Raw genomic sequence first — 25250 nt, 5'->3', positions numbered from 1 at the left:
GTTACACGATGGCTCCAGTTATAAAGATCGCGTAGTGAAAATATGTCTAATATGCCCAATATTCAATTCGACTTGGTACTGATATTGTGTCCGGGTGGCCAAAGCGGTTAGAGTGCGGGGCTGTCGTAGCAGAAGGTCGCGGTTCAAATCTCACTGGTGGCAAAGGTTCTGTTATGGTGACTGGATGTCGGATACCAGTTGACTCAGCTGTGAAGTGTGCGAGCGCGATTCTGTTAATCAAGCCGGATTTGTCAAGAACTGCGGAACTACTGACGCAATACACGCTGCGCGGTTACTCATGGAGAAATACCGTGAGAAGCATCGTCCTCTTTACATTGAATTTCTAGATCTAGAGAAAGCTTTTGACCGTGCGCCACACGAACTCATCTAGTATGCTTTACGACAACAATTTGTGCCAGAAAGACTCGTGGACTGGATTCAATTGCTCTACCATGATCCGAAAAGTAAAGTTCGAAGTACGGCTTGTGTATCAAAACCGCTTCTTGTCTCTGTTGGTGTTCACCAAGGAAGCGGCCTCTCACCACTCCTCTTTGTTCTTGTTATCGACACCGTCACACGGGACATCCAACGTCCAACGCCGTACACACTGCTTTATGCAGATGATGTTTTCCGCGCATCTAATAGCAAAAATGATCTCGAGCAACTTGTTCAAAAATGGAATGATCGCCTCTTGAAATTATTAAATTTGAATAATACTGAATTTTTGATTACGGATCACTGTCAGCGGCAGTGATCTGCCCAGAACTGAGCGATTTAAATACCTCGGGTTAACGCTGTCAGCCAATGGAGAACTGTGTTATGAAATTGCTTCACGCATTAACGCAACCTGGGTGAAGTGGCGTTCAACAACTGGTGTTCTTTGTGATCGACGTATCAGCGATCGTCTCAAATCTAAAATTTACCGCAATGTTGTCCGTCCTGCCGCTCTCTTTGGTTCTGAGTATTGGCCAACTATAAAAGCCTATGAACGGCGTCTTGCGTTTTGATAACATCCGAAATGAGGATATCCGCGATGGTTATGGGGTTGCACCAATCGTGGAAAAGTTGCGAGAGAGGCGTCTTCGATGGTATGGTCACGCAATTTGTGCTAACGAGAATTCACTTGCCAAGATTGGTCTGAATATCAAAGTCGACGACCAAAAGGCAGGCCTAAACCTGATGGATTGAAAAGCCTCGATATTGCACCCAGATCAGGCATTCGATAGAGCCAAATGGCGAAACCGATTACGACGAGTCGACCCCGCTTGTGAACGGGACAAAGTCTGAAGAAAAAGGAGAAAGTAACATCCGCAAAATTTATGTCAGGCTTATTGGCATGGTGGGCACCTTAGGCAGTGATCCACTCAACATGCTCAGCAGATAACCTCCAAAGTCCTACCCAGTATTCGTTCGCTTCCGTTGCCGAAAAATATACTGTCTGGACACTCTGTTGCGATTCATTGGGAGATCGATGGTTCCTCGCGTATGTTGCACTCCGAACACGTTTAGAGTGACTTTCACCGTACCATCGTAACTAACTGCGCACGATAGAAAGTTTCTGTTTTAGTGTGTCCAGAGTTTCAACTGCGGGTGTCTCACTGGGGATGGCATAGTTTCTGTAAACCCCCTGCATTTTATTTTTCACCCGTCTACTGGTATTGCCAGTGCTGATCTGAATCAGACTAGCGATGTCCTGCCTTGGTGAGTCCCGTCGACGTTCCAGACGAATTTTCCATGGTGGACCTCTTCGGCCACTCAAAGCAATAATACGAAAACAAATCTTTTGACCGCGCAATCTGACAGCAGTAACTGCACCACAATACGCTGGTTATTTTGGTTGCAGCAGCGATATATCAGCACACAGTCGAGATGCAATCTCATCGTTGATTTGAAATAGAATTCCCGGAATTGCTGCAGATGCATAGACCCTGGGAATACCTGGTCTATGCAAAGGATCCATTTCCTAGAATTCTATACACGTTCTTTGGAATTCATCCGGAACCTCAGTGGAAACTTCAGTTGGACGGTTGGGAAGAATGTTTCGGCGAGAATTGAAACTATTGCCTGCAGTGCGGCGTGATGCTGATGCCGCCGCCTCTCCTCCCATCGACTCTCAGTCACCAGTTTCTGCGGTGACCTCAAGTCGAACATGCTCCCTGACGATGGCCGGGATTGTGTCGCTGCGAGTTATAGAGCGGTACGAATTGCGGGAAACGCTCGACGAATTTCTGGTGCAACAAGGGGCGGTAAAATGTTATACCCGTCCCTCCCGCCGTTATTTCGTAGTAGGAGTGGATGATGAAGAGGTTCATTTCTTCAGTCCATTTCACCCGTTGCCTACGCGAACCTGCTGAAGTGGTCGCCACAGATCGTGGTGCAACAGCTGCAGCAGGCGAAGTAATGCTCCTCCGCCGCCGCGGCGCCTAAACGTCGCCTCCTCAGTGAGTAATCTGCAGGAGTGCAAAGTTCCTGCACTTTCCTCACCTACCCCCTGAAACGCTGCGGTGGCGTACAGCCATTCATACGGAAGCTATCCATCCCCCCTCCTTTCACCACCGGGCATGGGACCAGCTACGGCGGAGTTTACTTATTTTATCTCGTAGGTAGTATTCGTTTGACATGAAAGGAGCAAATGTGAGGTTCTTTAACTTTGTTGTTAATAGTATTATTCCGCCAAAACTTTTCCGTATGGTGACTGCTATTATAGTCTGCATAAGGGAGTTACTTGAGCTGATATTTTAGGCACGCACTATCATAATTATTCACAGATTTTTCGATTGGGTAGTTTCTGAGAACGGGTCCTTAAATAACTGACCACTTCCGGACCTCCGCACTCCATCTACTTGCAATCAGTAATGTCAAAACTAATATCTACTTCAAAAAATACTAATCGAGACTTTTGATACCCCATCTTTATTTCAGTTGGCTTCATTACTTTACAGCCTGAGAGCCACAATCAGGTCAACTCAATGTCGAGAAAAACGCCTTTCGGCGGCTATATCTTTAAAAAACGTAAAAGCAACCGGTACCATGGAAGTACACGCATGCCATTGATTTCACAGATACTCGTAAGTTTATACTCGTAAATAGTGTTTTTATTAAGCGGTTTTCCTATCTGCATTACACAAACGTATAAGGACTATATTCTAATAAAACACCACCATTTTCTCACGGATACTAGGAGTAGTAATTTGGGGCAATTCATACTCTACGAAATCATTCCACCTCAACGCTGACCGTTGATGACTTTGGATTAAGGGATCGGTGAAACAATGCAAGGACTACATTGGTATGCTGGCAATTGAATAGTGGGGATTTCGCGAGGAAGTGAATAAAATGGCCAAACACGCTATCCCCGGCCGTTACGAGGACCAAATAAACCTGGAATTGAACCAGGAATGCAATGTCTATATAATCCGTTACGTGATAGTTATCTTCGAAATTAAGGTCGAATAGCAACGGTAATGCAAAGAAGAGAGAATATCTTTATGATAAATGGACACCACGGGCGACTAGAGAGATTTGTATCCACTTGCCAAAATCTAACATCAACACACAGAGTATTCAGCTGAGCTAACAATAAAATCAATACTTCACTTACTGACTGACGGATCGCGATGGGCAAATGGTGGGAATATTTTGAATAGATTTAAACGACAGACATTATCCCCTATGACTCCCACAAAAACTGCTCACCTTCGGGGTAATTTCACCTATATGCGTCAACGAAATTCGAAAGGCAATCAATAGGTCCTGGTGACACTGTATCTGAGCTTTGGAAAAGAAATCAAAGTGCTGGGATCGAACAATCGGACTCCGTAATTCTTCAATTGCATCACGGCAGAGGAAAGAAGACTATCTGATTGGGAAGAGAGCCAAACGTTTCTATATAGAAAACATCGCCTAGTCGAATGGATACATTATCGTCCGCTTCAGATGATATCCCATGCCAAGCAGATTTTTAAATGCGTTTTTGACAACCGCATTCGCGACATCGTTAAATTTACCGTGAGCCAAGCCGGATTTGTCAAGAACTCCGGAAAAATGGCGGAATTCAGTTATTCATGGAAAATTATGTTATATTATATTCCTGGATCTAGAAGAAGCATTTGATAGTGTACCACACAAACTTATCTGGAATGCACTGGAACAAGGGCTAGTGCATGAATTACACCATTTGCAAGACAAATTCACTATTTGTCAAATTAAATATTAAGTAAATGAAATTAACTATTTGGCAAATGAAGTTAGCTATTTAACAGACGGAATTACCTATTTAACAAATGAAAATTACCACATATCTTTCAAAACAAACTAGCCATTTTCAAGACAAGCCAAAGGATGGATGTCGACAGAAAAAGATGACGTATGGAGTTCTAATAGAAATTGAAGGGTGCATGGAGAGTTTCTTTCCATTGTTATTAAAGAAGTTAAATTAGAAATTAGATTTCAACACTCGGACCAGACTAGTATTGTCGACAGTACGGAGACGTAATGTGACGAAAGTTATCCACTCCAAAATACTAACCAGTGCCACCAGATTGATTGCTATCTTGACAAGGGGCGTTGGTTATAATGGGTAACTCTGCAGGCATCCTTTAATTTCCTCTATCAACTTTTTTTGTCGACATTCACCCCTTGACTTGTCTAAAAAATGGTTAACTGGCTTTCAAATTTATGACATTATTTTAATTTGTTCAGCATTACCAGTATTACTGTCACTAACAGGGCGTCAGAGCGACCTGGATAGAGTGGCGCTCCCCAACTGGCGTTCTTTACATTCCATGTATCAATGAAGGTTTTAACTTGAAAATCAATCAAATTGTTTGCCGTGCTGGCTAACCAGTAAAGTTAATGAACCACCTGCGAACACCGTAGGCGGGATAGTACAATGAGTGCTCGAGCTGTGGTTTCCCCCAATAAACTAAACTAACTAAATCGTATGGGTTGTCAAATCCATTCTGGATTAAACACCAAATGCACCAGATTTCAGACACGTTGTTTCGTCCATGCCACGCGAGGGATTGAGATGTCCACTGCAACCGACCCAGTTTCTCGAACCTGATGGCCTAAATTTGCTCTATTTCCAAATTTTAAGAATGACTCTGCCATCAACCCGGTTTGTCATTCTGAACATATCTCCTAAAAGAAATTCTTCATTTGGAAATACTCATGTTTAAGGACTCTTGCCCATTTCCCATTAGGGAGCTGGCACAAGAAGTGACAATAGTTGCAGACATACCCACTCGTGGTCCGGGTTGCGCCCGCTCATATCAGGGATTTGTGCGCAATTATTGCAGGGTGTAGCAGTACCCTTAAAAACCGAAGTTTCTTTTGTAATAGAAGGGAATATTTGGCTCCCGGAATATTCATACATACCCAGTAAAAGTAACTCTATCTGCCATTTAATTTTAAAGAAATCTTTTACCTTTACATAATTTATGATTTTCAAAACATTAAATTCAAAACCTTGACTGTGAAATGAGATAATTGTTATAAAAAACAGAAGCAAACTCTTCAAAGTTTGCATTACAATTTAAATAAAGATGTGCTGCTTTAGTTATGCAGATTGCGATCGTCAACACACGCGACAGACTTCTGAGGCAGCTGCGATCCCATAAGCAGTGCATGTTATTCGCATCTTATATTAGTGAGTTGCTTTCATCTAACATACTTTAAATGTCAACACAAAAAACACACATTAGAAAGCTGTGATTGAGGACATTATAATTTTAAAATAAAGTGGTTGCACTTTTGACACTTCTTGAGTTTAGGAGTGTTTTATAAAATCGATGAATTAAAAAATATATCTGCAAGATGGCTTTGTTGATAGTTGTTGATATTCGTTACGATTTCTGGTAAAATATATTTGTGGTACAAAAAATGTAAAATGAAAAGCAGTGTCTATTAATGTCAGGTCACCAAATCTTTAACGACAGAGTACATATGTAAAAAAGCCAGTTCTGCAAATCAAATAAACTGACATGCTCCAGGGTTATAATTCTGTTTTTAAGAATGAATGAATAAATGACAAAATTCATAAGATTGTTTCAATGGTCCAATTCTAAAATTCATAATAGTCTCATTGTACTGGGGATAGTATAATACATACATAATACATTCCTCTGGTATGCTTGGCGGTAAAACCTAGATCTGTGCCATGGCTTAAATTGTTCTACTGTGTTCCGTTGAGTAAATTTTGAAATGCAAAGAGTATATCAAACCCGCTTTTATGTTTCTGTTGATGTTTGATAAGAAACTGCATTCTCACTACTCCTCTTTCTTCTTGTTATGGGCACTGTCATACAGGTCATCCAACGCCCAGCGCCCTCCACTGCTGTATTTAGATAATATTTTCCTAGTCTCATGCAACACAGTGTCCGATTGAATCTGAAATAACTTTTTTCGATAAAACGAACAATGAAACAGGCATCTTCACTATCAGCGGGAACGACCTGTGAAGAACTGAGAGATTTAAATATCAAATCCGAAATGTGCTATAGTATCGTCCGATCTTTCGCCCATAATACTGTATGCTGGCCGATTATCAAAAACAATGAACCGTGCTCGCGGTAATGGAGGTAAAAATTTAGGGTTGGATAGACAAATGAGAGCACCTTCGATCGATATGGGATTGCATGACTAAATTGCGAGAGAGACGTCAGCAACGATATGATCATGAAATTCGCCCTGGCGGTAGCTTATTTGCCAGGATTAGTCTGAACATCAAAGGCAATAGGAAACAGCCAAAATTGTGTGATTTGTGGACTTCTTGATTCCGTTCAGATCAGGTCAATGGAGAGGGAAATCGTACAATTGAGAAAGGTTAAAGCAGGTTTTAAGTTGGATATAACTCACACTATTGTCCTGTTTCCGATTACTATTACGTATGTCGTTTTATCTGCCAGGCACCTATAATCCATTCCAAAATTAGCTACCAAATCTCCTAAGGAAACGCGGCGTCAAAGCGATATCTACTAGCGGTACGCACTAACTGACGGTTAGGAAAGGTCAAGGATGACAGCAACAAAAGCGGAATCTATCACTGATCTAGCACTGATTGCGAAATATCAAATATAGGGCAAAGTGGACGACTAATAACAATGAACACATAAGGAAAGCAAATCTGCTGAAAACGAAAAACAGACCAACCCATGTCCTCAAATGATTTGTAGCCAGACACATCATCCAGAAGAAGCTTACAATAAGGAAGGATAACTTAAGCGTTTGGAGTTTAATGACTTCCGTAAATTAGATGAACTAGAAAGTTTCATTATCAACAAGATATGTAGGGATAGAAGGATTAACAGTGGTCTAGGAAACATCAACCGTTGGCCTTTTGAATTAAGAGGCAAACAATTAAGGGGGTCATCCATGTGAAGGCCGTTTTTTCGCTTTTTTTATGAAGAACTGGATAACGATACAAACACCAACTTTTCACCAGATATTTACTTATATCTTGAGCCTGCGTAACAATTTTTCCCGCCCAATACCATAGTTCGTTATTGAAGTACAGAGTAATTTATGCACCGATTTCCAAAAGTAAGCGTTTTTCCCGCTGCCAGGCTAGAGGGCATTTTTACTTGCGGACTTAACCACAGTCCCCAAACTAGGATTATTAAAAAATATTGAAAGGTAAATTGTTGATGCTTTGTTAAACTTTTTTTTGTTAATTTCGGTATTTTTTACGACATAAAAAACGGCTCAATGAAACGCAATTATCCAAGTTTGCTAACCGTAGAAATATGTTCTGAATAAGTCGTTAAAATTTCAAAGAATTTCGTTGGATGAATTTGGGGTTATGGTGGCAGCAGATTTTCAACATGCAGTTTCGAGAAAAACGCATTTAAAAACTAGAATGTTATTATTAACTGTTAAATTTCAACTGACCATTGATCTGCTAAACCTAGTCAATAAACCTTCGGCTTTTTAACAAAACATATGTAAAGCCTTGGCTTCAACTTTTGCTCTTTTAGAAAAGTCATTCGAACATCGTTGGGATCGGTAAATTCGCACTTCATTACGACGATCGACGAAAACCTAACATACGACACTTTGCCTGTTTAACACTTTAATTTCCGAACGACTCCGAATATTGAAAAATCACTTTGTTTAGATATTCTACACTATCTATGTATCTATATACAATTGATGCAAAAAAAAATTGATTCCTCGGATCCGAGATGACTCCCTTAAGGTTCAGATTTAGGACTTTGAAGGAAAAGCTGATCTATAAGCAGTTCAGACTAAAACGCACTGAGGAAGAGGACAACTTTTCGTCGAAATATCCGTATGCGAGTAATAAACATTTTTGATTCGGCATTTAAAGAACAATTTAGTCTTTTCTTTTCCTAGGTCAAGTTGAAACTGTTCTGTGTAGGATGGAGGAGGGAGAGATATATTCAGGAGGGCAGCGTTTGCATTGCCAGCTACGCCAGGCAGTAAAATCCACTCTACCAAGATGGCCGCCTTTTGACGCCCTAAATTCGACTAAGGACTAAATGGTAACCATATTAATATTTTGTTCTCCAAGATAAAATTCTTCCGCACCATTCACATAATATGTGGGTTCCACTCGTTGGTAAAGGATGAGTGTTTGAGGCAACGTCTTTGTACTATCATCAATAAAACAAAAATTAAATCGACGCGGCAGGACGAGCCTCGATCCTGTCGAGAAATGGGCAAGCACGCATGGACGCAAGAGAAACCGCAAGATCCCTTCAGAAAAGACGCACTGATATCTGAGTTCTACAAGAAACGCAATGGTCTGATGCCAAAAGCTGCAACATAGAAAGTGAACGCGGTAAAAATGGCTATAAGCTTCTTTGTTTTGGTAGCCAACATATTCAATACGGTGTCGGCATTACCATCTTAGAGGGTTTCTGTGCCGCCATTAAAGAAGTCGGACGTTTTGACGGCCGGCTAGTGAAGTTCACCATTATATCATCTTGTCGCACTACTTATTTCTTCGCCGCATACGCACCACAGACGGTCGACCTGATGCCGGGAAAGATGCCTTCTGGCAACATCTCGATGTAAAAACAATGCTCGCTGATGGTTATGTCACCGTTACAGGCGACCTAAATGGTGATGTAGGTGAAAAGTCACACGGTAACAAGGTGGAGAAAAGAGTTTGAAGCGCCCAATGAGGGTGGCGAGCGGATAGTCGATTTCGCGGTCATTCATTACCTTGCAATTATGAATAAATAGTTCATCAAACGATTTTCTCACCTTCCTACATTTTACAGTGGGATCAACAAAACACAAATCGACTGTATTTTCAGAAGGCGTCGTTATTTGATCACTGCACCTCAATATTGACCACACACATACACACACGATTTCGGGCCAAAAAAGAATAGGGCATCTTCCTTACGCGATTACCAACCAAGGAAAAACTCCCTTTTTCAAAGCGCGCCTACGCAAGCATCGGGCTCACCAAGCCAAGTAAGCGGTTCATCGTTCAAGATACTTAGCTTTGGAATGGCGATGTCTAAATGAAGATCCGTGAAAAGAAACATCTTTACCATAAGTTGGTAAATTTACAAGAATTTCAATCGGGATGTAAAGAAAGCGATCGCTGGTACACTAGCGGCCCATTACAAAGACCCTTACTATAAATTGGATACTTGGTATGACGAGAGAGATCAACGCACAATTTGTTAATGAAAAGAACGGTACTTTACACCCCACCGTCGAGCTACTACGGATAAATGACGAAAATACTTCCAGCATATTTCAACGGAACTTCTACAAACATTGGCGATATTTGGAGCAATTCCATCTGTTAGCGCCACTGAAGTAGAAGAAGCAATAAAACCCAACACTATGGCTTAGTGAATTCCTTAATCGGGTTATTAAGGAAGGTAGAACACCATCTGACTGGCAAGAAAGTACCACAGTGCCAGCATGGAAAAAGAATGGTAGCCCAGCAGAATGTTCAAATTACGTCTGATCCGGTTACTTTCCCATATCATGAGGATTTTTGGATGCATTCTTGACAATCGTATTCGGGAAATCGTTGAAATAACAGTGAATCAAGCCGGATTTCTCAAGAATTGCGGAACTATTACCGCAATACACGCTGCGTAGTTACTCATTGAGAAACACCGTGAGAAGCGTTGCCCCCTTTACATAGAATTTTTTTATCTAGAGAAAGCATTTCACCGTATGCCACATGAACTCATCCGGTATAGTCTACGGCAGCACGTAGTGCCGGAATAACTCTTGCGTTGGGTCCAGTTGCTCTACCATCATCATCATCAACAACAACCGGTATCTGGTCTAGGCCTGCCTTAATAAGGAACTCCAGACATCCCGGTTTTGCGCCGAGGTCCACCAATTCGATATCCCTAAAAGCTGTCTCGCGTCCTGACCTACACCATCGCTCCATCTTAGGCAGGGTCTGCCTCGTCTTCTTTTTCTACCATAGATATTGCCCTTATAGACTTTTCGGGTGGGATCATCCTCATCCATACGGATTAAGTGACCCGTCCACCGCAACTTATTGAGACGGATTTTATCCACAACCGGACGGTCATGGTATCGCTCATAGATTTCGTCATTGTGTAAGCTACGGAAACGTCTATCCTCATGTAGGGGGCCAAAAATTCTTCGGAGGATTCTTCTCTCGAACGCGGCCAAGAGTTCGCAATTTTTCTTGCTAAGAACCCAAGTTTTTGAGGAATACATGAGGACTGGCAAGATCATAGTCTTGTACAGTAAGATTTTTGACCCTATGGTGAGACGTTTCGAGCGGAACAGTCTCTGTAAGCTGAAATAGGTTCTGTTGGCTGACAACAACCGTGCGCGGATTTCATCATCGTAGCTGTTATCGGTTGTGGTTTTCGACCCTAGATAGAAGATACAGTTGTATTATCCTATCCTTATTCTTCTTCGTGTTTGTGTTTGACCAGTGTGGTTTGATGTTGTTAGTTGACTCGTCTTCGGTGCTGACGTTGCCACTATATATTGATGATCTTGCGCAGCCTGCTCGACCTGGATGAAGGCAGTTTCCACGTCTCGGGTGGTTCTTCCCATGATGTCGATACCATCAGCATAGACCAGTAGTTGGGTGGACTTAAAGAGGATTGTACCTCTTGCATTTACCTCAACATCACGGATCACTTTCTCGAGGGTCAGGTTAAAAAGGACGCATGATAGGGGGTCCCCTTGTCGTAGACCGTTGTTGCTCTACCACGATCCGAAAAGTCAAGTTCGAAGTGTGATGGGTGTATCAAAATCACTTCATTTTTCTGTTGGTGTTCAAGAAGGAAACGCCCCCTCGCTACCCCTCTTTGCCCTTGTTATGGAGACTGTTACACAAGACATCCAATGTCACTATGCCCTGTACACTGCTTTATGCAGATGATGTTTTCCTAGCGTCAAAAATCAAGGATGATTTCGAGCAACTTCCCCAAAAATGGAATGATCGCCTCATGCAATACCCTCTCAGATTGAACATGAATGAAAAAATGAAATGACGACCGATTCCTATGGAGTAGGTACAATCACTGTCAGCGGTAGTGACCTGCCCAGTACTCAATAATTTGAACGTCTCGGGTCAATGCTAGCAACCTTGATGAAGTGGCGTTCTACAACTGGTGTTCTTTGTGATGGACGTATGAACGAACGCCTCAAATCTAAAATTTACTGCTATGTCGTCTGTCCAGCGGCTCTCTATGGTTTTGAGTGTTAGCCGACTATAAAATACAATGAACAGCGTCTTGCGGTAATGTAGAAGAAGATGTTGCGTTGGCCCAGTGGCGTGGCGCGTTTTGCTCATATCCGAAATGATGATATCCGCGATCGATCTGAGGTTGCATCGATCGTAGAAAAACTATGAGAGGGACGTCTTCGATGGTGTGGTCACGCAATTCACACTAACGAAAATTCACTTGCTAAGATTGGTCTGTACATCGAAGTCGATGGTAAGCTACCAAAAAGCCGTCCAAACCAACGGTGGCTTGATACGCGAGATTGGGATTTGAAAGCCTAGCGATTGCATTCAGATCAGGCTATTAATAAAACAAAATACCGCAACCGATCACGATGAGCCGACCCCGCCTGTGAACGGGACAAAAGCTTAAGAAAAGAGGAAGAGTTGACTAAAAGTTAAACAAATGGTGGAATTGAAGTCAGAACGTAACTTTTGGAATTATTATGACCGAATTGTGGATTTTAAGTTGTAATCGAGATATTGTTATAAGAGAACAATAACTCTAAATTGAGGTGAGAACCCGTACAAAAGAAAAGGCCTCATATCAATCGCTCACCCTATGCGTTATACACTTCAACCTTATAAGAAAAATTGCCATTGTAGCCAATAAAAAGTTAGCCTTTCTTCATGGCTATGGAAGTATTATTTTAAGAAAAAATATTATTTCCTGTTAACTCGATTTTACAATCTTTCAACATCCCAGCCTAACCAAACCCCAGCGCCCAATTTGCTGTCAATTGATAAAGACTCATAGCAGTAAAATTGAATTGATAAACAGGAAAGTGGAAAAGGTAAGGTGGTAACATGGTCGTGATTTTCCTACAGATAAAATTCCTAATTACTTCCGAATTTTCATATGTCCTGCGCTGATAACGTAGCCCTTTTCAAGCAATGAAAAATTTTCATGTCGGACGATTTGACGAGTTGTCCACTCAACTACTCCACACTAAACGCGCCCTTATCGTAGGTAAGATCAACCGAATCTAACTGCCTAGGATAACCTGAAAATGTAAATCAGAAAAAGATCTACGTGGATGTATACATCTTTACTTCCAGTATTCGTCTTAACCAATTTAGCAATCAGAGCCGCTGCTCTTGTGAAATTACCCACACCTTCCTAAGTCTAATCAATCCTATCAATCTATAATTAACGTTTTAAATAGATATAAGTAAATAAGGGAAAAGCCGTTACTCAGGTTAAACTTGTAAACAAATTTATACGAAAGTTAAGCAACACGCCTTTTGCTCCAATTCATCAGCGCAAATTAGTTTAATTTATGAAGCTCAACATGGCAAGGTATATACACACGTTCATTTCACGCTTAACAATTTTTTTCAAATTCGAACTGGCATGCAAAGTCGCATAGTTTCAAAACTATAAAGTGGATACGTATATAAGCCCCATGCATAGACAGCCTTGTGGTCAGACTGATTGAAAAGATTTCGCGTGTCACCTGTGCAACAAGTTTACAAGTCTCGTGAGGAGATTGGATAATATCCACGTATTTAGTTCCGCACCATTAACATCCTACACAATAAATTGCGGTCAGAGCCTGTTTACCACTAATTCCAGTCGCTGCTGTGTGCATCAGGGGCACCAATTGCATTGGTCCAGTAAGCGGGAAAACGTAATTAATTAGATAATAATTGGCGTTTGTTGATACCTGTTTAGCACTTCATAACCAAAGTTAGTCTTATCAAAAATGTTGGATCTTTTTCTTGGTTATTGGCTTTCCTATTTTGCACTGAAAAATTCTAGTAATGAAATGCATAAAAAATCAGGTATTTCGGCGATTTTCGCTATCATTTCCAGTTAGGAAAAGTATGTATGCAATATGGTCATCAGAAGGAAAGTCTTTTAACACGTTTTTCTGTGTCTGGAAAAAGTAAAGAGCGATAGAAGAAAAGGCAACTTCACAAATACACGGTATTGGAGAGATACTTTCAGGTATTGGCAAGCGTACAAACTTCATGAATACATTTTCCGGAAAAAGACAAAAAAGAGAAAGTTAAATTATTTGATCTTCAGATACCGAGTTCACATTTAAACAAACCAGATGCCAACTAGCTTCGCATACTCAATATTAGTTTCGGCTTTGTAATAAAGTGATCGGTCAATGGACATTGTTTGTTATTGTGCTGTGTCCCATGTATTCAATTGGAAGTCGTGCCTAATACATCATGTTTGGTTGTTGTGTGAAAGCCTTTTGGTTTATGTTCTGATGCCAATGGTGAAAAGTTCCCAATTACACCTTCAAGTGATAGAAGGCGTTATCAATTATATAAGGGCTAACCTTGTGAATATCGGTAAAACCTTTCGATGTCAACAATGACAAAGGGCAACTCCTTGTCTTTGGATCGAAAAACTGCGTATTATAAGAAATCCAACGGAAAACCGCCTCATAGATTCTTCCCAGGCTGATGAGTTAAATGGTCCCGAGGACGGGCACCTTTTAAATTGGAGAGGAATGCTAAGAATCTCACGATCAGCAAACTTTGATGAAAAACCAAGGAAAATTCCAATCAGCAGAATGCGGTCGCTAGGTTTTGGACAATGTGACATAACTGATTACAGACCGTTTTTCTCTGTTGGAAGTTATCATCGCAAAGGTCAGCGCCACAATGGTATTGCGATGGCGTAAGACAATCCTGTTTAGTCGGAGTCAACTAAGACGGGGGAGCTATCCTAAAAACCTAAAAAATTTGCGGAGGTCTGCCTTGAAGTTCCACCGAAGTGTTTTGTTGATATTCATTTGCTAGCCTCTTGACATCCAGGCTCGGGAATGTGTGGGTTACTTTGAACACTTTGGTCCCACACTTGTCATTATTGAAAATTTCAGTTGCCCCTAAACCGATGTGTGAACCACACTGAATATCGCGACTAAAGTAAATAAGAAAATAACGGCTCGTCCGAGTATCGCGATCGAGACGGAAGATCCACGACCGATCACATTCTCCATCGATTGACGCGAAGGTCTGTGGTACTGACCACTGTAACTTTTTTTAATAATAGTTGGTTTTTCAGCAATCTTTCCAGTATAATGCTTCATATTAAGTCCTTTAATTTGCACAATTTCGGATCTAGGGTAAACTAGGGTGAACCACAATTTTTTTGAAATTTCCATATTGGGTAGTTTCTGAGAATAAGTCCTTGAAGTAATTGACTCTTCTCGGACAACTGCATTCCTTCCCTTTACAATGCAATGTCGAAACTAATACTGTTTCGAAAGCAACTAATCGATACCTTTCATTTAATACCCCATATGGCCATATTGGATGAAAATTTTTTGCACCCTTCTTTTAGGTTTTAAGTTCACGGTACAGGAATGTAATTTACCGCATGTGGGTCGACAGTTGCAAGCTTTCCACCGAAGAGTTCGCAATTTTTCTTATAAGAACCCAGGCTTCCGAGGAATACATGAGGACTGATAAGATCATTGCCTTGCACAGTAAGTGCTTTCACCCTGTGAGACGTTTCGAGCGGAGCAGTGGAACAGTTTTCATAAGCTGAAATAGGATCTGTTGGCAGCCAACAACCGTGCACGCATTTCATCGTCATCGCTGTTATCAGTTGTGATTTTCGACTCGCGATAGTAGAAATTTTCAACGGACTCAAAGTTGTAGTCTCCTATCTTTATGCTTCACGTTTGACCCGTGCGATTTGATGTTGTTGGTTCTTTGGTTTTTGCGGCTGACGTTGTCACCATGTATTCATCTTGCCTTCAATAATGTGTAGTCCAAGAACTCGCGCCATCTATTCGATTTGGCTGAAGGTACATCTCGGTTTTTTCTTCCCATAATGCCAATATCGTCCGCGTAAGCCAGTAGTTGGGTGAATTTGAAGAAATTTACGTCGCATCGCGTATCACTTTCTCCAGGGTCAGGTTGAAGAGGGCATCCCTTTGTCTTAGAACATTGTTGATGTTGAAAGGCCTCCTGAGTGATCCTGATGCTTTCATGTGGCCTCGCACATTGGTCAGTGTCAGCCTAGTCAGTCTTATCAATTTCGTTGGGATACCGAATTATCTCATGGCCGTGTAAAGTTTTACCCTGGCTATAATAATAATAATAATCGTTGGCGCAACAATCCATGTTGGATCAGGGCCTTCAAGTGTGTTAGAGCACTTCATTAAAGACCGTAACGGTACACTAGGAGGCAATGTGGTCAGCATTGCGCTTGCCCGAGATTATTACCCTGATTTGACTTAGGTACTCATTTACAGCTGAGTCGACTAGCACCCGACGTCAAATCACGATACAAATTCCACTGTCACTGTGTGAGATTTGAACCGCGACCTTTCGTACGACAGCCTTGCGCTCTAACCACTCAGCTATCCGGACACACCCTGGCTATGCTATCGATAAAAAGGTGGTGCAACTGATGCCGATATTCCAGCAGTGTTCCCATCGCTTCCCGCAGAAAAAAAATCTGATCTGTTGTTGATTTCCCTGGAGTGAAGCCTCTTTACTATGGACCAATGATCTTCTGCCGGGACCTCCAACTCGCCGATATTTTGGTTGTAAAGCAGTTCATCAAAATACTCAACCCATCGCTCCAATATGCCCATTCTGTCGGGAATCAGATTTCCCTCTTGGTCTCAGCAGGGTAAGCATCGAGGTGTGTATGGCTTCATTCTTCTGACTTGTTGGTAAAACTTCCGCACCTGGCGCGGTTGCTCTTCTACTTTTCGAGCTCACAGACCTGTTGGTTCTCCTAACCTTCCTTTTTTCATATTTGAAGTCCCTTGTCCGCTAAACGGAGTTTGTGGTAACTTCCTACGAGCCCCGCATTTTTTTGAGAATGCAACAGTACTCGGTATGCAACATTCTTCCGTTACGTTTTTTTTGAGACTGGCGTCAAGTATGTTTGTGGCCGTATCAATGATAATGCTCTTTAGGTAATTCTGAAGATCATTTGTTGATGTTTCTTCTCCCTCATAGGTGTTTTTTTTTTTTTTTTGGGGTAGGGTAGGTGAATGCATTTACGCACACAGTGTTGGACTCCCGATTCGGTACGTCGTCGGACTACCAACTAAACACCTCCCCATCGTCAGAGAGCTAGCCTGGAACCGTTTGTCACATTACTTCGGGCCAGCCCCCGAACTCTCCCGCCTTGCGGAGCCTTCAAATCAGGGAATTCCCTTCACCAACGGGAGGAGAGAGGAGGAAGGGAACTGTCAGTTCAAGGAACCCCCTGCCATCCGGCTCCTCCACCGGTCGAGTTCTATCTTCTTAGCAACGAGAAGGGCCCGAACGTAATGGGCAGCACGGTTCCAGCTGTCAGCAGTCCTCAGCGTCTCTTCCACAATGTTGTCTGGAGAGAGATTCCCTGTGTTTAAATAGAGCTGCTGACGAACCCCATCCCACCTTCCACAAGAAAAAAAAATGTGGTGGGCATCGTCCACAACTCCATTGCAAAACACACAATCCGGAGAACGCGCCTTTCCAATCTTGTGCAGGTAAGACTGAAAATTTCCATGCCCACTTAAAAATTGGGTAAGGAAATAGTCAGTCTCACCATGCTTCCGATTCAGCCACGCACCTAAGTTGCCGATGAGCCGCGCAGTCCATCTGCCTCTAGTTTCATTTTGCCAAGAGAGCTGCCACTCGTCTAGAGTGTGTTGCCGTTCTTCACGAGCAACCACCTCCCTTGGCTCATCTCCCTTGCGCTTGTATATGGCTTGACGCTCCCTAGCAAGAAGGGCAGCGGGGATAACTCCCGCGATCACCATCACGGCCAGTTCAGAGACTGTGCAGTACGCAGACGCCACCCGTAAAGCTCCCCGTCTCTGTACTTGCGCGAGGCGTCTACGATATACCTCCTTGTTAAGAGCGCCAGCCCGTACCTCTGCGCCGTAGAGCGGGGCAGACTGCGTTGAGCTCATCAGGAGACGTCGCCTACTAGACGTAGGACCCCCAATGTTTGCCATTAGCCTACTTAACGCCGAAACTCCAGCCGCAGCCTTGTTCGCTGCTGCTTGGATTTGCTCAGAAAAGCTCATCTTTGAGTCAAGAGTCAACCCGGGGGGGGGTCGCAGGGTCGGAATTCTCTTCTTAGTCAGGATGACTACTTCGGTTTTTTCCAGTGCAAGGTTGAAACCATGAGTAGTCATCCATCCGCTTACCCGTCGCATCAATATGCCGAGTCTGGTTTGCGCCTGTTCGACAGTGCGTCCAGCAACAAGCGCTGCGACATCATCTGCGTAGCCGACCAGGCGCGACACTTCTGGCATGTCGAGTTTAAGTAGACTGTCATAGGTAGCGTTCCAGAGGTCCGGCTCTAGGATGGATCCCTGTGCTACCCCCGACGTGACCTCCATCCACCTTTGACCCTCTAGTGTTTCATAGAGCAGGGAGCGGTTCCTCAGATAGTCCCTCAAAATCCGCAAGAGATAGTTCGGCACGTTGAAGGTATTGTCTAGTGTGCCTAGGTGTTACGGAGGGCTGGAGAGGCCCAGGTATGTTTGGGGACCGCTTTCTGTGCAAACCAAGTACTTCCAACAACCACTTCGTGCGATACTGTTAACTGAATAATCCGCAGTCCATTATCATTGGTATTCCCATGTAAGCCATGGAAGCCGACGTATCGCCAGAATTCAGGCGCCCCTACTTAACTCCAAGTATGATTTTGGTTACATACTTGGGACAGGCTTCGAAGGTCCACTCAACTGCCTCGTAGAAAGTATCCTTTTCCGACTCTGTAATCTCCTCTGTAAGAGCATGAACGTTAATGAATCTTATATTTCTAAATTTTCCTCACAAGCGCAGAGTACATATCCTTTCGCTTATATTTTCAAAGCCTATAACAGCAGGTTTCATCTTTTGGCTGACTAAAACACCTACTCCGAACACATGGTTTACTGGATGACCGCTATAATATATGGTGTAATGGCTCTTCTTCAGGAAACCGGTCCCTGTTCAAGGCATATCCTGCAATGCTGTTACATTAGGCCTTATATTGGCACAGGGTATTGGCAGCTCCATCACGGGGAGCGCACGTTCCATGAGAAAATATGCAAATCGTTATTCCGTTGTCGTTGCCGGATTCGTGGTTGTAAAGTCTAAGTACCAATCCATATTTTGTCCCGGGACCTATACTACCCTTTGACCACCTTACTTCTGTTATTTCCCCACAGACCTAATCGAATAAGTCTGTGGGCTCATTGTAGTGGTCTGAATAAATAAACCCAAGCCTGCAAATTGGGTGCTGTATTTAGAACTACGCTGAGTGTTGGAATCATTCACAGTTCTTTGCAGTGAGGCCAGCCTAAAGTGAAAACTCTTTTGTTTCATCTTAACGCACGAGAATACGTATGCGAAGATTATCCTAATGATAGCAACATATATCCACATTACTACTATCGGCACGAGGGCAAGCAAAAGCAGCTGACTTAGGCTTGTATTGGAAAATTTTACAGATATTAGTCAGTCCACCGACATACTCCACAGAAGCGGCGATAGCACACCTACTTGGCGGCAACTTTTCGTTACTTGTAGTGTTCTATTAATACCAACTTCAGCACAGAACAATCTCTGCGATAGCATAGCATAGACCCACTTAATTAAAGTTTCGTCGACACTATGGTCTCTGACACCAGCGCAAAGTTTTTGGAAAGGTGCACAGTACCGCACAGTACCGGGTGCACACACACACCCCCCCCCCCCCCCCTTTCGTACTCACCTTTCCGAGTTGCGTCCTCTATCTTTGAAAGAAAGAGTGAAGAACAGACCCACTTTCTACGTTGGTAAGCGTTTCAATTTTCATTTAGTGAGTGCGCCCTTAGCGCCTTCTCCTCACTTCCATAAAGGTTTGCTCTTTCCATACTTTACTAGGCCAGCACGATGTCCTTCTCCGTTTCGAGCATTCTGCTGCAAGTCGTGTGGTCTCTCTGCAGTTCAAAAATAATGCGATCGCCATGGGTACCGTCTGGAAAAGGTCAGGTTTACGATACAGGCAGACCCGCCTTTCCGAAAGGTGTTTACATTACCTTCGCTGGCCACAACGGTATCTAACTGCGAAAAATCCCCAATTAGGAACAGGACTTCATCATGTCTTGAAACTTAGATTACGTGAGCCTGGGTGGGCGTAGTAGCCGTACATGTGCAAAAAAATTCACTGCTCACTCAATGTGCATTGTATAGCTTGGAAACGGCGTGCCGCAAGTAAACCGTAAATGAAGTTTGTTTGAATAACCTTCATTTCTTCAATGGAGTCGCAACTGCACTTCTTGGCAATATGGAATTTTCCCACACCATGAGGCATTTGAAACAGTCTTTTAATCAAGTCTGCCCTCTGAAATGGCAGACAAACCATCCGATTCCAACGTTTCCGGTCGACAATAATGACAGCGCTACTTTCGCTTGTGGTTTGAGTACTACGATAGGCTTTCCTTAAATTCACAATGGATTATTCTCTCGGTTTCCTTTTCAACGCAGTACAGATGAGAGATTGCCCTTGCTGGGGGTACCTCTGGGCAAATTATCCTTTTGTTTTCTTCTTCATCTTTTTGTTAAAGACCTTGGTCTATCCACTGTTTCCGTTTCCCTTCGGTTTCGCTTCGATTGCCCTTCCCTTCCGTACTTTTAGTTCCATTCTTCAAAACTGCAAGTGGATCTTTTTTGCTCATAGGCTTCTGCTAATTCCCTGGCGGATCATCATCTTTCTTTCGCACTCCTTTGTTTAGTGGTCTGTTGTTAGGCATCCCTTGCGTCATTGCGACATTGTCGTGACAGTTTACGACATCCGTAGAAGCTGCGTGAATGGTGTTTTCTCCATATCATGGCCCCAGTCTCCACAGGCCTTGTCTGAATTAGTCCTTTCAACCACTCCTTCGCCATTAGCATTTAATATGCTTTATTCACTTTAATTCTTGACCGTTTTTGAAATTGGTGGAGATCGAAGAAGAGAAGACCTTCTCCTAAATGGATGTGTAAGATTGTTCTACGTTCTTCGGTAAAAGGGGGATCGCCATACATGATAACCGGCAGAGGTAAAGTATTTTTTCACCAAATATAGTCATGTGAGGTATCTGGTCTTGACTCGCACTTCCCATCAATTTTGACATTTATGCGAGTGCTTTCTAACATTCTGTGGCTGCAAAGTGATCGTTTCTTTCACGCACTACTTAGTTGCAAAATCTGAAAAATACCACGAGGCTAGTATCCCTTTTGGAGCGTTTAACAATGGCGGACAAATGAAAAAAGTCTCTGCTTAATTGGTTTATCGGTGACATGTATCTTAAAACTTGCATGTACTAAGCTCTCCCCGGAAAGTACAGGACGAGCCTCTCTGACTGGTGTTGCGTCAACTGATGTTGGCTGACGTTATCGACTGTTAAATGTACAGAAATAGTAAGTCCTGTGCTTACATATCTATGAATTTCTGTACCTTGTCTCCTCTATTATCCGGTTTTTGACGCAGTTATAGTACGTACACTCTTTAAAGCAAACATTTGAAAAAAATCTTCCTTTCTATAGGTTTTCTTGGGTATATCAACTCCTTTTTAGCCGGAACTAGGATAATGCTTGACGCAATTCTATGTTCTAATACTCCTAATCTGAAAAGCAGCTATCTCAGAAAATGTTAAAACCTTGCTCGATATCATCAAGAGTGAAATAGAATGAAATGAAAATTATTTTTCTTTGCTCTTCGGATAGTCGGCAATCGCAATTGGAAATTGGAGATTTCCAGTGATAGGGGAAATTCGTATGTATAACTGTTATACAGATTGAACTGTTCATTCCTCATTTTGCATACATCTGGGCGATCAAAATATCTATCTAATTGGACTAGACTGACGAGATCGATCAAACTAGTCAGGTTTTCTTTCTCACCTGAAGGTTCCTCCTGACCAGCTTGAGGTATGTGTATCGAATAGAACCATCTTATTCTTTAGGTGGATACATGGAGTATCTTAGTATTCTTCAATGGTAATTTTTTCATTCCAATTTAACACATTGTTGGCTTCTGACGGGTTAACTGCTCATTGCACTTGCCTGATCTGTTATTATGAATATAAATATATATTACTGCGAAAGTAGCGTTAGAATAATGGAAAATTGCAAATGTTCTGCTCAAATCACGGGAGGAGCGACGAACTTAGATGCAAACCTTTTCTACTAAAACTGGCAACTGGATTCCTCTAGATTCAAATGGAAGCAATTCTTCTTGTACCTCTAAAGGTTTGTCTTACAAAGATTCAGCCTTGCAGGGAAACTGAAGGACTAACAACAAATTTTCTTTGGCAAAAAATTAAGTCTAACTGGATGGCGAGTATGTTATTCAAAAGAAAAGCGCAGCCAAACAAAATATGCCTCCAAAACGTGTTGTATTCCTTTACACGTAGCTCGTTGCGGCACAGTACCAAACAAAATGTTTCAAAATTTAAATAAAATTGATTGGAGTTGGAGTATTTAGTTCCGGTGGAAAATTACCGGTCTTTCCTACTTGTCGTAAAAGGAGACTAAAAGGAATAAAAATTTGTGAACTAGCAACCTACAAATTTCGAAACTTTACTGCTTTACTGAAACGTAACGATAAAAGCGGAAGGCATCTTCTTCGAGCACAGAGTTTGCCATAAGGTCAACCAGGGTTCAACTGATTGACACCGTATCACTTTGCGATCAAATTTAGGAGTCGTCTCTTGAATGCATATCACGAGAAGGTCTAACGTTGCATGCGAGTTGCGTCTTTCACTTTTTACAGGGTTGCGGAATTGCGAACTTTCAGGTTCCATAACGACCATTTGTATGATTCTAGAGTAACTCGACAGGGAGAGAGCTACTTTGCTGAGAGGACGGTAGTACCCTAAGTAACCCGCCTGAGAATATCAATGAATATGGGGCCGCCATCAAAACTGCCTTTTCCGAGTGCTACGTAGTTGTTCGACCATGCCCCAAAGGGGGTGTCATAAGATCTGGCGGAATCTTGGAGCGGATTGATGAACGGAAGGATTGGAGGCTCTATTTACCGCCGCGAGCAATGGTGGGCATGACGTGCTGGAACTTCGATACCGTGCGAAGACCCGGGAATCTCAATGTAGTGAGCGCCATGACAAAAAGGAATTTGTCATTACGTTGGTCGGGGAAGCGGAAGATGCATCAATGAACGTCCCAAGTCAAAAATCAACCGCAGTATCGTCTAATCCAACGCACTTTATGGTTATGAGTGTTGGCCGACTATAGAAGATAATGAACGGTGTCACGCGGCAATGCAGACGAAGATGTTATGTTGGGTCAGCGTCATGATCACATCCAAAATGAGGATATTTGCGATCGGTATGAGGTTTCACCGAACCTGGGAAAATTGCGATACAGACGTTTTCCATGGTGTGGTCACCGGATTTGCGCTAACGAGAATTCGCTTGCCAAGATTGATCTGAACATCAAGGTCGATGGGAAACTACCAAAAGGCCGACCGGAGCAACGGGAGCTTGATACGTTGCTTGGTGATATGAAAGCCTCGCGACTGCATTCAGATCAGACCTTTGTCAAAACAAAATGAGGCAATCGATCAAGCCAACCCCGCATCTGAACGGGACAAAAGCTGAAGTGAAAGAATAAGGTCAATTCACTCAAACGGAGTAAAGCTAGATGGCCTTCCCACAGAGTTATTTATCATTGCATTGGAAGTTACCGCAGGTCTGCTACTTGCAACCGGACGAAAAAATTGGGAACCCGAAACCTTTCCCAGAGAGGAAAAGAAGGAATGATCAGTAAGATTACAAAGTTATTCAGTAGCCCGGAAGCTGGATACTTCAGGTAAGAAAAGTTTTGGGTATTTCTTATATAAAAACATTTGAGCGGATATTTTTCGCATTAGCACCTACCGTGTACTGCATATGCTTATATTATATCAGAATATTCACTTTCGCGTGCTGCTGACATTCAAAATCTTAGAATTTGCACTAAAGGGACGATTTTGACCTATTATATCTGTGTTAGAAATAGTGCGATGTAATTCATTGTATGCGTGGGCATCCACAGTCCCTTAGGTGTCAATTGGTACAGCGATTTTTCAGAAAAGTATGTGTAGCCGACAGACAAATATTAAATCGATTTTGATAAGGTTTTGCTTTACCCATAATCTTAAAAAGGCAGCCGTTTAGAGTCTGGCAATTGGTGAAATCTCTACTTGCTGCCTGCTGGCGTAAAGGTAGTAGCTAAAATGATACTGGAGCGCATCAAAGAAAATCTCGAAAGTTTGATCGGCAGGGAGAAGGCTAGTTTCCGTTTCGCGTCCTTCTGCATTAACCATGTCAATCACGTATGGATCATTTTGTATCATAGTGCTCTCCATTGATTTCGAGAATGTTTTCGACCGTATAAACAAGCAGTGTATCTGCTCTGCTCTACGCAGAAGGGGCACTCCTACTAAATAATAACAGTTATCAGAATGGCATATGATGGAACGAAATGTCATGTGGCGCATCGAGGTAAAATCTTAGATGTCCAAAGCGGAGTCCGCCAGGGTTGCATCTTGTCATTCCGCTTGTTATCGGTGACGTTCTTCATGCTGCCTTGTCCCGAAGCATGTGCGCGATTTCGATGACCTTTTTCCGCAAACATCTCGATAACGTTGATTGTATCTGATTGTTCACTCATCGGGTCAACTACCTTAGCCAAATGGCTCTGGATTTGGAAAGTGAGGCAAGTAGAGTTGAACTGAAGACATACAACAACAAAATCAAGGTTCCTAGTCTGGCGGGGCATCGCACTCTAACTATCTGCATTAATAAGCATCGAAGGAGTCAATCATTTTATATATCTAAAAAGCGTGGTTTCTACCGAAGATGGCACCGAATTGGATGTTGCCCGACGCTTTAACAGCACTAAATCCGCTTTCGCTGCCCTCTCTAAAATTTGGAAATGCAGTTATCTCAACACCGAGATCAAGTTAAGACTGATCTGTGCTAATGTTCTTTCTGTGTTGTTATATGGAAATAGTGCATGGAAAGCGACCCCAGCTGCTACTGGAAGGTCCCGAGCCTTTGTCAATACCCGTCTGCATTGCATGATCTGAGTACGCTGGCCTGAGACTAATACAATCGAAAAACTTGGTTGGCACACAGAGTTGGCAACATTTGCGGTAACGGCGACCGATGGTGAATTTGCACTCATTCTTCAATTTATCAGGCTTGACTGTACGCACGAGCTCTACGAAAAGTAACTGATAAGTGTGTTTCTCTACATGAAACTTGGGACCTGACCCTAAATTTGGTGGGACGTTGGGAACTGTGAACCCCTATGTACGCAGCAAATAACATTTCTGCACGTTAAAATTGATGGGGGTCCCCATATACCTAAAAGGGAGGTGCAACATTTTTTTCCACCGAATATAGTCATGTAGGGTGAAATGAAATGTCTCGATTGGTACCTTTCGAGGCATATATTAGTTTTGGCATTAGTTGCAAAGGGCAGGAGTGCGGGCGTCGGAAAGGGGACTCATTCTTAGAAAGTACCCAACCGAAAAATCTGAAAAAAAAATTATGGTGGTCGGTGTATATGGCATCTAGGGTTGCAAATACTCCCC

General features: G+C 42.6%; 1 long non-coding RNA gene across 3 annotated transcripts; it reads left to right on the top strand.

Annotated features, from left to right (window-relative positions):
* The first annotated feature begins 13141 nt into the window (after positions 1–13141).
* Positions 13142–13915, top strand: LOC119657725. 3 transcript variants are annotated; one of them, XR_005250161.1, is made up of 3 exons: positions 13142–13333; positions 13533–13667; positions 13749–13915. It is a non-coding gene; the product is annotated as an uncharacterized LOC119657725 (long non-coding RNA). The 3 variants fall into 3 exon arrangements; XR_005250162.1 differs by having other exon boundaries at positions 13142–13347; XR_005250163.1 differs by having other exon boundaries at positions 13142–13406.
* The last annotated feature ends 11335 nt before the right edge of the window (positions 13916–25250 follow it).

The sequence above is a fragment of the Hermetia illucens genome, chromosome 5 (genome assembly GCF_905115235.1).
Source record: "Hermetia illucens chromosome 5, iHerIll2.2.curated.20191125, whole genome shotgun sequence".
NCBI lineage: Eukaryota > Metazoa > Arthropoda > Insecta > Diptera > Stratiomyidae > Hermetia > Hermetia illucens.
The sequence above is the reverse complement of the archived record's forward strand: the minus strand, read 5'-3'. Positions and strand labels throughout refer to the sequence as shown.